The sequence below is a fragment of the Suncus etruscus genome, chromosome 6, assembly GCF_024139225.1.
Source record: "Suncus etruscus isolate mSunEtr1 chromosome 6, mSunEtr1.pri.cur, whole genome shotgun sequence".
Taxonomy (NCBI): Eukaryota; Metazoa; Chordata; class Mammalia; order Eulipotyphla; family Soricidae; genus Suncus; species Suncus etruscus.
Window position 1 is genome coordinate 102,830,600 of NC_064853.1, and position 12,800 is coordinate 102,843,399.

General features: G+C 40.4%; 1 protein-coding gene and 1 non-coding gene across 2 annotated transcripts in view; one reads left to right on the top strand and one right to left on the bottom strand.

The window, feature by feature from the left end:
• The window catches only part of RYK (receptor like tyrosine kinase), a 144,321-nt gene that overhangs the window by 63,228 nt on the left and 68,293 nt on the right, over window positions 1–12,800 (top strand). The gene's annotated exons all lie outside the window — the stretch shown is intronic.
• Window positions 8,831–8,937, bottom strand: LOC126012986 (U6 spliceosomal RNA). The gene has a single exon (XR_007497325.1). It is a non-coding gene; the product is annotated as a U6 spliceosomal RNA (small nuclear RNA).

Sequence of the window (12,800 nt, forward strand, 5' to 3'; positions counted from 1 at the left end):
CAATTATGGCTAAGCCTGTTCCCCATGAGTCACATCCTGAGTTGACTAGTCAGTTTTGAAGGAGCTGCCTAAAATACTGTTTGGGTTTTAAGGGTCAGTTTAGGAACAAATGAATGTTGGGTATTTTTTGAGTACCTTGAATTGAAAAGTTTCATTGTTTTATAACTTCTGTGGTTTTGATAGTGTTCTGAAAAAACTTGCCACCCTGTACACACTAAAACTAAACAGACAAAGTTTTGGCATGAAAATAGCCATTACCCATCCTGAAATTCTATCATGTACTGTAAAAGCGTGCTTTTTTGTGTTATCTTTGTTGATATTGATGAAATAGATTTTTTGGGGGACTCAAAATGTTATTTTAAAGTTCTCACTTATGTATGTGCCAAAACAAATGTATGTGCCTTTTGGAGACAGCATAAATACTGGGTGCTTCTTTGTACTCTGCTCAATGAGTGACAGTGCTGTGTTGTAAACTATTTCTGAATAGGTTCCATTAGGGTTCATTCTTGTCCTACAGTTAAACTTAATTATGTGTATGCTGGTATTCTTCTTGTTATGTATGTGCCAAGTATTTTCTATCAATCCTGGGAAGTAGGTGGCATTGACCCTTTTTTGACAGATAAAGCCTTTGGGAAGTTGCCAAATTTGCTGAAGGTCACAGAGAAGCTTGGAGTTATATGACTCCCAAGTGCATGTGTGCGTTCTTTCTTTCTTTCTTTCTTTCTTTCTTTCTTTCTTTCTTTCTTTCTTTCTTTCTTTCTTTCTTTCTTTCTTTCTTTCTTTCTTTCTTTCTTTCTTTCTTTCTTTCTTTCTTTCTTCCTTCCTTCCTTCCTTCCTTCCTTCCTTCCTTCCTTCCTTCCTTCCTTCCTTCCTTCCTTCCTTCCTTCCTTCCTTCCTTCCTTCCTTCCTTCCTTCCTTCCTTCCTTCCTTCCTTCCTTCCTTCCTTCCTTCCTTCCTTTCTTTCTTTCTTTCTTTCTGTCTTTCTTTCTTTCTCTCTTTCTCTCTCTCTCTCTTTCTTTCTCTCTTTCTCTCTTTCTCTCTCTTTCTCTCTCTTTCTCTTTCTTTCTCTCCTTCCTTCCTTCCTTCCTTCCTTCCTTCCTTCCTTCCTTCCTTCCTTCCTTCCTTCCTTCCTTCCTTCCTTCCTTCCTTCCTTCCTTCCTTCCTTCCTTCTTTTTTTATTTTTATTTTATTTTTTGTTTGTTTTTGGTCATACCCAGCAGTACTCGTGTTACTCCAGGCTCTATGCTCAGAAATCGCTCCTGTCAGGCTCAGGGGACCACATGGGATGCTGGGATTCGAACCACCATCCTTCTGCATGCAAGGCAAATGCCTGACCTCCATGCTATCTCTCCGGACCCAAGTGCATGCTTTCTTTATTGTGCTGCCTCTGAAATTAGCTTAGGTTTTGTCTAACCAGAATCATCTGAAGGACTTAAATGAACTATAGATAATAGAACTACCCTTAGCAGTTTAAGAGATGAGAGATGGGACCTTTTGAGTGCCGTGCATCCTTCGTTATGAAGTGTCCATTTTTTTCACTTCTGAAAACAAGCTACCTACCTAATCAGTTAATCAGTTAATTGACAATTTTGTTTCTTATTTAGTAACATATACTTTAGATCAGGGGTCTCAAACTCAATTTACCTGGGGGCTGCAGGAGGCAAAGTCGGGGTGATCCTTGAGTGCAAAGTCAGTAGTAAGCCTTGAACATTGGGGGGTGTGACCCAAACAACTAAAACAAAACAAAACAAAAAAAGATTCCTCTAGGACAGGGCAACAAAATGTACGGAGGGCCGCGAGCTTGAGACCCCTGCAGATGAAATGATATATGTATAATAAAAAGATTATGTTGTTATAATCTAAAGGAAATTTAGACATAACTTGCCCTTCCCCAGGCACCCCTACCTCTCTTAAACCTTTTTAATAATGCTTTTTAACTACTTTCTTGTTGAGTTGTAAAATTCCCTGGAGGTGTTTCTTTGCTTGTGATAATGGCAGTGTGTTAAAAACCCTTGTAGATCAGCAAGATCTTGGTGGTGACGAGCAGCAAGATCTTTGGTGAGAACAATGTTTTTAGAGCAATAAACTGTTCAACTATGACCCTTGGAAATTGGGGCAGAAAAATGTTAGTGATTTTTAAAACTCTTTTTGGTAGAAGCCTTGTTGGGGCTAGGAGAAATGTTCTCAAAATTACTTTTTGTAAGAGGGGGATATGCGATGTATGCTGGGAACAGGGGTGGAGAGAGGACAACATTGGTGGTAGGAATGCCCCTGATTCAATGTCACTGTACCTAAAAGATTTGTAATCCACTTCAGTCAAAATAATAAAAATGGGGAAAAATTACTTTTTGTAGAAACTTAGGGCTTTTCCCTGGACAAAAGCATGGAAACCCATACATTTTAAGTTTTGCTTATTGTGCATGGTTTCTTAGACTTTGAGGTCTTACACAAACTCCCGATGAAAACTCAAAGATATATCTGAGTCCCACAAAAGCTGGTTCTGGAAGGACACATCTGTTTTCTAGTTGTTTTGTTTTGATTTTTGGGTCACATCCTGGAGGTACTGTGGCCTATTCCTGGTGTTGTATTTAGGATCACTTCTGCTACTACACACAAGGCAAATGTTTTTACCTCCTATATTATCTACCCCCCTTACCTCCTCCCCATTCACTTTTTTTGTTTGTTTGTTTTGGTTTTGGGCAACACCCATGACGCTTCTGGCTATGTGCTCGGAAATCCCTCCTGGCTTGGGGGACCATGGGACCCCAGGGAATTGAACTTCTGTCAGTTCTAGGCTAGTGAGAGCAAGGCAGCCACCTTACCCATGCGTCACCGCTCTGGCCCCTACTATATCTTTACTTAATTTGCCATATCTGTTACTCAAGTTTTACTCCTTGGCTCTTTGTTCAAGAATAACACCTGGGTTGACTATGTGCAAAACCAGCTCACTGTATTCTCTCTTTAGCCTCCCTCCCCCCAATTTGTTATTGAAAAGTTTAAATATTCCAATGTAGGCACCATAGTATGATGTAGGTACTCATCATACAGCTTTAGCAAATAGTTACCAGTTTTGTTTTGTCTATCCAACCCTAACCCCTAATTCAAGCCCTTGTTCTAACTCTCCCCATCCTTATGCAAATTTTCTCAGGGTGGGAGGTTGTGGGTGGGTGTTTGGGTCACACTTGGCAGTGCTCAGGGGTTAGTCCTCGGCTTGTACCCAGGAGTGACCCCTATGTTGTTTGTGAGTGCTCATGATTGAACCAGGGTCTGCCACATGCAGGGTAAAAACTTTACTTCCTTTATTATCTCCTCAGCTCCTGCACTGCTCAACTTTTATTCTGAAATATGGAGACTGCCGTTAACCTTGTCCATTGTGTGTTTTCATTTCATAAACTTTAGTTTTTATTCCTAGATATTTGAGCTTTTTATAATTTCTATGCTCTACTTACTTTTGAGCATGTGTGATGTATGTGGAAGTACAGTTATAATAATGTATAATAATGTCTGTGTTTGTTAATTCTAACAGCTGTGTTAGTTTTAGGTTAAATTTGATTGATTTCCTCCACCACCACATGCCTGGTTGTTGATTGGATAGTAGACAGCATTAATTTTAACCCTGGGTACTTTTGGGATTATTATAAATATATTGATCTTTGGTATTCATTTATTAAGGTACTTGGTGCTGAGGAACAAACCAAAGTTGGCAGGATACAAGGCAGGTGTCTTAAACCTGTACAATCTTTCTGGCCCAGATAATTTTCTTTAAACAGCAGGAACCAGAGACTGAATCATTTGGCACTAGAGCAGGGCATTCGTATTTTATGTTTTAGCTCTGGAGATGATGAATTATATTTCTGTTGCTTGCTATCCTTGGTGTTGGTGTGATTCCTAAGAGGTACTCAGGATGATTCACATTGGTGATTTGTGTTTTTTTTTTGGGGGGGGTCACACCTGGTGTCGCTCAGGCGTTACTCCTGGCTCTGCACTCAGAAATTGCTCCTGGCAACTACAGGGAACCATGTGGGATGCCGGGACTCGAACAACCGTCTGTCCTGCTATCCTGGATCAGCCTAGTGCAAGGCAAACACCCTAGTGCTGTGCTATCTCTCCGGCTCCAAGGTGATCTGTGGTTAATCAGTACTAGGGGATCATGTGGTAGCTGGGCTTGAATCAAAGTTAGTTCTAAGCAAATCATGCTCCTTAACTCCAGTACTCTCTCCAGTCCCCAATCCTGTATCTGGTGCCGCTCTTTGCAATTTCTTATCTATATGTTACAGTATTCACAGATGGGGAGGGGGAAAAGTGACAATGCATTATGCAAGTCTATTTGAAATCAAAAGTGAATCTCTTCTCTTAATCACACTCTTCGCCCAGAACTGATTGCCATCCAGGTAGGAGGCAAACTTAAGCATAGACTTTGTAATGTGTAGCTTTGAATTTTCTTTTCCAGTTGTTATTTATAGTGAACAAGAACACTGAAGTAGAATCTCTGGACACTGGAAAGGGATTTGCTTAGTAAGTGATCCTGTTGTCTGCTCTAGGCAGTGCCAACTGATAGTCACTTTTGTTGTTGTTGTTTATTTTTGGGCCACACCCCACGAAGCTCAAGGGTTACTTCTGGCTCTGCACTCAGGAATTACTCCTGGCAGTGCTTGGGGTACCGTATGGGATGCCAGGAATCCAACCTGGGTTGGCTGCATGCAAGACATATGCCCTCCCTATTGTACTGTCACTTTGACTGCTCCAGGGGGTTGTTTTTGGTTTTGACCAGATGTCATATTTTCTTTTTGGAGTTGCAAAGTTCAGTGTTTAGTGACTGTGGGTACCCAGAATTTTTCCTTGGGAGGATCAAATTCAAATTTGCTCATATGTTGTTCTGAAACTAACTCCATAGTCACTTCCCAGGGACCCCCACCCCCCAAAAAAAACCCACCTTTCAGCTGTTACAGTGTATCTACGCAGGAATTGAGGGAAAATGAATGGGTGGGGACACAGTCATAGATTAGTTTTGACCCAGTTCTTTTAGGTTTAGCTTAAGGTTGCAGGAGACATATGAAAAAGTATTGAATCCTTGTAAAATGGCATCAGGTATTAACCCCAAACAATGGTGTTCCCCCATTTTCCTGTTTCCTGTAACTCTCTCTTTTGATGTATAAAAATCCACCTGGATTACTCTGAACCTTCCCCTCCTGCTCTATGGATATTGGTTAGTAAAGAAAGAGGCAACTCTGACTTTGGGCTCAGAGATACCACCAGTTGCAGACTGGCTTCATGGTGCTCTCCTGACTGGCTTGACTTAATTATTTCTTCACCGCTACCCAGCTTCTTCAGACCTGTCTGTGTGGGGGTTAGAGATATAGTGCATGGGGTGATTTCACAACCCGTGGATTTTATTTTACAAATCCTCAGTAACATTTATAAAGTCTTACTTTGTTTTGGGATCATATCCTGCAGGACTGGGGGCTATTCCTAGAGGACCAGGTGGTGCTGGGAATTAAACCTGGAACTCCAACATATAAAAGTATATATGCTCGAATCGTGAAACAGTCTTTTCTCTTTTGTACAGTCTTGTATTTGTAATTATCTTATGTGGTTTAATATTATATCTTAGAAATTTTCTAAGTACAATTTTGTATGGGATTTCTACTTTTTCTAGGTTTTTAGCTAGATCTATTAGATGCTGATGTACAAATATATATGTATATTTTTTTGTTTGTTTTGTTTTGTTTTGTTTTGTTTTTGGGTCACACCTGGCAGCGCTCAGGGGTTACTCCTGGCTCTACGCTCAGAAATTGCCCCCAGCAGGCTCGGGGGACGATGTGGGATGCCGGGATTCGAACCACCGTCCTGCGTGCAAGGCAAACGCCTTACTGCTGTGCTATCTCTCCGGCCCCATATATATATGTATATGTATATATATGTATATATATATGTATATGTATACATATATATATTTGTTTTTTTTTTTTTTGGTCACACCCAGCAGTGCTCAGGGGTTACTCCTGGTTGTCTGCTCAGGAATAGCTCCTGGCAGGCACGGGGGACCATATGGGACACCGGGATTCGAACCAACCACCTTAGGTCCTGGATCGGCTGTTTGCAAGGCAAACGCCGCTGTGCTATCTCTCTGAGCCCCGGGCCCCATAAATATGTTTTATTTTAGAAAAAAATATAATGTTGGTTTCCCATACAAATCTGTCTTCTTTTAGTGAGCAAATACAAAGTGTCTCCCAGTTGGCATAAACCTGAGGCTTCAACTGTCCCAGTAGATCATTCCAGTGTCTTGCAGGAGACTGTATTACCCACTTAGGGAAACAATAGTATAGCATATTGAGTGACTGTGACTTTTCGGTTCTGATTAGTAGCTAATATACATTACTGTCCTTAGAACCATGATTTTGACTGAATGTGAATGTGTTTCACTTAAATTTTGACTGACATTTGCTAATTGTAGACAGTATCATAGAATAATAGAGTTTTGTCTGACATCTGGAAACCAGGTATGATGTCATAGAATCATAAAATGTCTCAGCCAAGGAGGGAAATGAACAATATCTTTTTTACTCCCTTGTTAATAGTTGAGAAAATTAATGCCTAGAGAAGGTGGCTTAATACTTGCTAGCCAATAAATTCTGCATGTTCTACTTTCACACCTTTTTCCCTATCTTATCTAATTCCTAATGCTTTAAATAATATTTTTATAAAAAATCTATGTGTTATTTTGTTGTTGTTTTGGGATCCCACCTGGTAGTGCTCAGGGGTTACTCTCAGTTCATTGCTTGGGGTTTGCTCCTGACAGCATTTGGGGACCATGTGGTGGCAAGTGTCAAACATGGGACTCCAATACAAAAAGCACTGGAGGTGGTCCACTGAACCATCTCCCTGGCCCTGGTATAGTTTATTTTTCTCAACAGGCAGCTATTTGTGCATTTAACACTTAAATGGAAGTACCACTTGATTGAGTGGTATATAATTATCCTAAAATTTGAGCTCTGTGTTTAAGGTGTACCAATTTCTTGTATTTTCTTAAGTGCTATAAAAAGGTAGCTCTTTTTATAAAAGGATGTCATTTACAGCTTTCAGTGTTGTCATTAACCATGTATGTGGCCTTGGAAAATTGATCATTTAAAAACAGTTTGGAAAAAACACTTGAACTATTGAATTATTTATATTTGAATTATATATTTGTCTGGCCATATAAAACAAAGACATCAAATTACATTTGAACTTCAGATTATCTAGGTAAAAGCTTATTTTTCTTAATGGGTATTGAGTATTTTGCAGTGATAAAATTGTGAGATGTGGGGCTGGGCGGTGGCGCTAAAGGTAAGGTGCGCCTGCCTTGCCTGCGCTAGCCTTGGACGGACCACGGTTCGATCCCCCGGTGTCCCATATGGTCCCCCAAACCAGGAGCAACTTCTGAGCACATAGCCAGGAGTAACCCCTGAGCGTTACCGGGTGTGGCCCAAAAACCAAAAAAAAAAAAAATTGTGAGATGTGTATGTGTATGTGGGGTGTTGGAGTTTGTGGGTGGAATTCGGCTGTTCACAGCACTGCTTAGGAGTTACTCTTGATTTTTTTTTAACTCTTGATTTTTTTAAGTTTGATTACAATCAACTTGCTTAGGGGTTACTCCTGGCTCTGTGCTCAGAAATTACTTTTGGCAGGTTTGGGGACTATATGGGATGCTGGGAATCAAACTCGGTTTGGCCGTGTGCAAGGCAAACACCCTACCTGCTGTGCTACTGTTCCAGGCCTTAGGAGCTACCCTTGACTGCCCAGGGGACCATATGTCATGCAGGAGATTGAATCCTAGCCCTGTGTGTGATAAGTACTTTAATTCCTATCCAAATTCTCCAGTCCAAATGTTATATTTTCTTTTTTCTTTTCTTTTGTTTTTTTTTTTTTTTTTGTGGAGAATGTGGGCAATGATAAATGTTATATTTTCTAACCAGAGAGCAGAAAAGTTTTGTGCATCTGTCAAAGAAAACTTCTTTCATCTATGCTACTCTTTTCAGAGGAGTTCCTTTTCACCCTCTACCATCAGCTTTGCCCCCACTGCCATTGTTTCTGTGGCATTCCAGACTGTTTTCTGACACCTGATTTTCTCTTATTTCCTCATAAACATTTCCTGTCCTGGGAAGCTATTTTTATTACATTCCCTTTCAGTTTATGGGGCAGTCGTTGTGGTCAATTTTGCCCTTTCCTTGAAAGAAATAGTAATTTGGGGCTTGGGTTCTATCCCAGATATCACCACCCAAAATATACAACACAATACAACAGTGGTGTTGTGTGGAGTGACCAAGAAGAGACTAGCATGTTCAAGCATCAGATTTCATCCATAGTCACATGGCCTCCTGAGCACTGATGGATGTGGCCGTGGTGGTGGTTGACAGTGATGTGGGACAGAGCAATAGTGCATTCCTGAGCTGAGCACCCACATGTCAGGCCAACATTGCCAGGAATAGCCCTGAGATCTCTGATCTCCACTTTGGAGTTGTTGAATTGACACTTATATAACATAAAATAAACCATAGTAAGGTGAACAACTTTGTACATTTAACATGCTGTGCAACTACTACCTTTATCTTCTGCAAAATATTTCCGTTACCTCAAAGTAAGTGGTTTCTTCTTATTCCAGTCTCCCTCCTCTCTTGGTAATTCCTAATTTGCATCTTATCTCTCTGGATTTATCTATTCTGGATATTTTATATAAAGGGAATCATATAATGCAGTTTGTGTTGGCTTTTATGTAGCGTAGTGTTTTTGGAAGATTATCTTATTTTGACATGTATCAGTACTTCATTTCTTTTTTTTTTTTTTTAATTTTTTTAATATGGAACGCTTCACGAATTTGCGTGTCATCCTTGCGCAGGGGCCATGCTAATCTTCTCCGTATCGTTCCAATTTTAGTATATGTGCTGCCGAAGCGAGCACTTCATTTCTTTTTATGGCTACGGTACATAATATTTTCTACATGTGGTTAGTTTTCCATGTAGATATCTGTGTTTATTTGTTTATTCATTTATTTTGTTTATGTTTTTGTTTTTTTGGGTCACACCCGGCGGTGCTCAGAGGTTACTCCTGGCTGTCTGCTCAGAAATAGCCCCTAGCAGGCACGGGGGACCATATGGGACACCAGGATTCGAACCAACCACCTTAAGTCCTGGACCGGCTGCTTGCAAGGCAAACACCACTGTGCTATCTCTCCGGGCCCTGTTTATTCATTTATTTGCTGATGGACATCATTTGTGCTTTTTTTTTTTTTTTTTTTTTTTTTTTACATTTTTACTATGAGAAATAATGCTGTTCTGGGGCCGAAGCAGTAGCACATTGGGTAGGGCATTTGCCTTGGTTGACTGACCCGGTTTGATCTCTGAAATCCTCTGTGGTCCTCTGAGTCTGCTAAGAGTGATTTCTGAGTAAAGAGCCAGGAGTGAACTCCTGAATATCACAGAATGTGGATAGGAGAAAAAAAAAAATCACACACACACACACACACACAGAAATAATGCTCTTCTGAGTATATATGCATATATGTTTGATAGAGTGCTTGTTTTCAGTGCTTGGATATATACCTGGGAGTAGGATTGTGAGTTATACAATAGTAATGTAATTTTATGATTCTGTGTTTTTACACTTTGAGGAACCAAGAGTAGACTAGACCAGTTTGCAGCCCTACCAGTGATACACAGATGCTTGTTTCTCCACATGCTCACTAATGCTTGAAGTTCACAAGTTTTTTGCTTGTTTGTTTGTTTTGGGGCTATACCCAACAGCACTCAGGGTTTACTACTGGTTCTGCACTCAGAAATCACCCCTGACAGGCTCAGGGGACCATATGGGATGCTGGGAATCGAACCTGGATTTGTCCCATGTTGGCCACGTGCAAGGCAAACGCCCTACCCCTGTACTATAATTTGAACTATATCCCTTGCTCTTCTGGTTTGCATGTCCATAACAACTTAGTGATGACTGTATTTTCCCATGTTTGTTAGCCATTTATATATCTTTGGTGAAATGCGTCCACTTAAATGTTATCTTTGTTGTTGACATCCCTGGCCTGTGTGCCCTTGAGACAGTGCAGATAAAGTTAGTTTTTGGAGCTAGAAGCATGGCCATAAAGGTACACAAGGCAGAGAGCAAACGCCTGAGTACTGGCTCAGGCTCTTGGGGCTCCTCCAAGAAAGGGCCCAGGTTCAAGGCTCCTTTACCATGTAATAGGGTAAAAGGATTCTTGCATAGTTGGGTGACGGCCTTTGCCTTTCCCACTATATGTAATAGTCATTTTTAGGACTCTGCTTTCTCTTGCCTGGGAAAAGTCGTGTAAACTGTCTTCATTCCATGTGTTCCGGTCATTATTATTTATTTACTAATTACTTATAAGCCTATGTTGCTATAGGAACATCTATGGTGGAACACTCAGTATTTGTTAGTTTGACACTAACCAATTAACATTAGTCTTTTAACTTGAATTTAAGTAATCATATTTTTATTGAGAAAATTTAATTTTGTATAAGTTCATATCCTTTTTTGTTTTGCTTCTTCCATTTTTATTGAGGTGCTTTGGTTTTCAATACTATTAATGACACTTTTATGAATGCATCATCTGATACCACACTTAACATCTGATACCACACTTAACACCAGTGTGCCTACTTCAAATCCTTTTCAGACAGGAATTGCCTTAGTTAACAATAACTGTTTGAATTCTAAACAAATATTTAAAAAATTTTGGTCAGAAAGCAGCCATTGATGATCATATTGCAAATTCAATTTCATTCCATGGTAGGGAATTTCAGTTGTTTTGTTTTGGTGGTTTTTTGTTTGTTTATTTATTTTTTGGGGTGATACCTGGCAGTGCTCAGGGGTTACTCCTGGCTCTGCACTCAGAAGTCTTTCCTAGCTGGCTCAGGGGACCATATGGGATGCCATGAATCCAACCCAAGTCCGCCTAGAGTTGGCTGTATGCAAGGCAAATGCCCTATTGCTGTGCTATCATTACGGCCCCTTCAAATTGTTTTGTGACTACTAAATATTTCTAGATATGAATCATCATTCCAGCAACTATGAATATTTTTTTGAGAATAGAAGTACTAATTACATAGTGACTTAGTTGTGGGGATGGTTTTATTCGGGGTAAAACTGTTATAATGGTTAAAGATAGAGGAAAGGTTGAGAGTAGGGACACTGAGAGTTGCCCAGAATATGATTTTGGGTGTATCTATATATACATACATACATGTATATATGTATATGCTTATATATATGTTTGTAGAAATTTTTTGTTTTTGTTCCTCAAATGGTGTTGGGGGGCTCTGGGGCCTTTCCTGACAATTTTCTGATGGCTGAATTAGAGAGTTTAATGTTGGAGTGTGATGCTTCTTGGGCCATGATGGTGCTAAGGAGCCACGAAGTCATACCTAGTGATGTCCATAGTCTTAGGGATTAGGTAGTGTGGTGATGGGGATCAAATTTGGATTGGGTACATGCAACATATATACACCCTAAACCCTGAACTATCTTCCTTAGTCACATAAATCTTATAAAGTGGTTCCAGGGGTCTTCAGTGCTCTTTTATACCTCAGTTCCAACAACCTTTTTTTAAATAACTCATGAGGCCAGAGCAACAGTAAGGAGGGTAGGGTATTAATCTTGCACGTGACCAACATGGTTTCAATCCTCAGCATTCCATATGGGGTCCCCCAGCACTATGAAGAATAACAACAACAACAACAACAAAAACCAAGTAAAGTAACTCCGGACAGTAACTAGATAAATTACTCTCCCTTCAAGATCTTGAACTGGGGCCCGGAGAGATAGCACAGTGGCGTTTGCCTTGCAAGCAGCCGATCCAGGACTAAAGGTGGTTGGTTCGAATCCCGGTGTCCCATATGGTCCCCCTTGCCTGGCAGGAGCTATTTCTGAGCAGACAGCCAGGAGTAACCCCTGAGCACCGCCGGGTGTGACCCAAAAACCAAAAAAAAAAAAAAAAAAAAGATCTTGAACTGTATCAATAGGTAGTAACTCTTCTAGTCTTTAATATTAGAACAGCTATTCTCTGGGCTCATAAATAACTTCTGTGTCTGCAGTTCTTTGTTTCTCCCAATTTCATCATTCTGGCTTGCACCCTCAGTAACTTTCTTATCAATTAACCTCGGCTTTCTTCCATTTGTCTATGTCAGCTGCCTGCCTGAAGTGATTCCTGGGCACTTAACTTCTGAGAAGGGCCCTAAAAGCAAAGAAAAACCTTAAGTGTTTTCTGAGCATATGTTTTGTGCAGGCAACTTGTCTTGAGGAGAGAGATAATGGTATTTTCCATCTGCCAGTCTCAGTAGGAAAGGGATGAGAATGTGTTTGCATGGCAGCTGGTTAAAGTGTCATGCGGTAAATACTTTCAGAGTTGACAGGAAGCAGGTTATCTATATAATTGGGGATGGTGACCTTGGCTCACAGGCTTTCCCAATGGTGCCTTTCTCCCATCCATTACCAACCACTCTTTCAGATCTTCTCTCATCCATCTTCACTCACTCTTCCAGAATCTACACCAACTTTGGCAAGGCGAAGGGCTTCTAAGTTGTTATTCTGTACCTGAAAGGAATAAAAAACATATTGGCTTCAGAGAGAGTGGTAACTGGTAACCAGGGTTCTGGTTTTAAAGAGACAGTTGTGTCATTGTCGAGTCCTTCTTTCTTTTTCTTTATTGGTGATGTTAGAGTGCGTGTTTTTCCTGGTGCTCTTTCTGCTGTCCTTCCTTCTTCATGAGGCAGTACATGTGCATTGTGTTTGTATGCCCACTT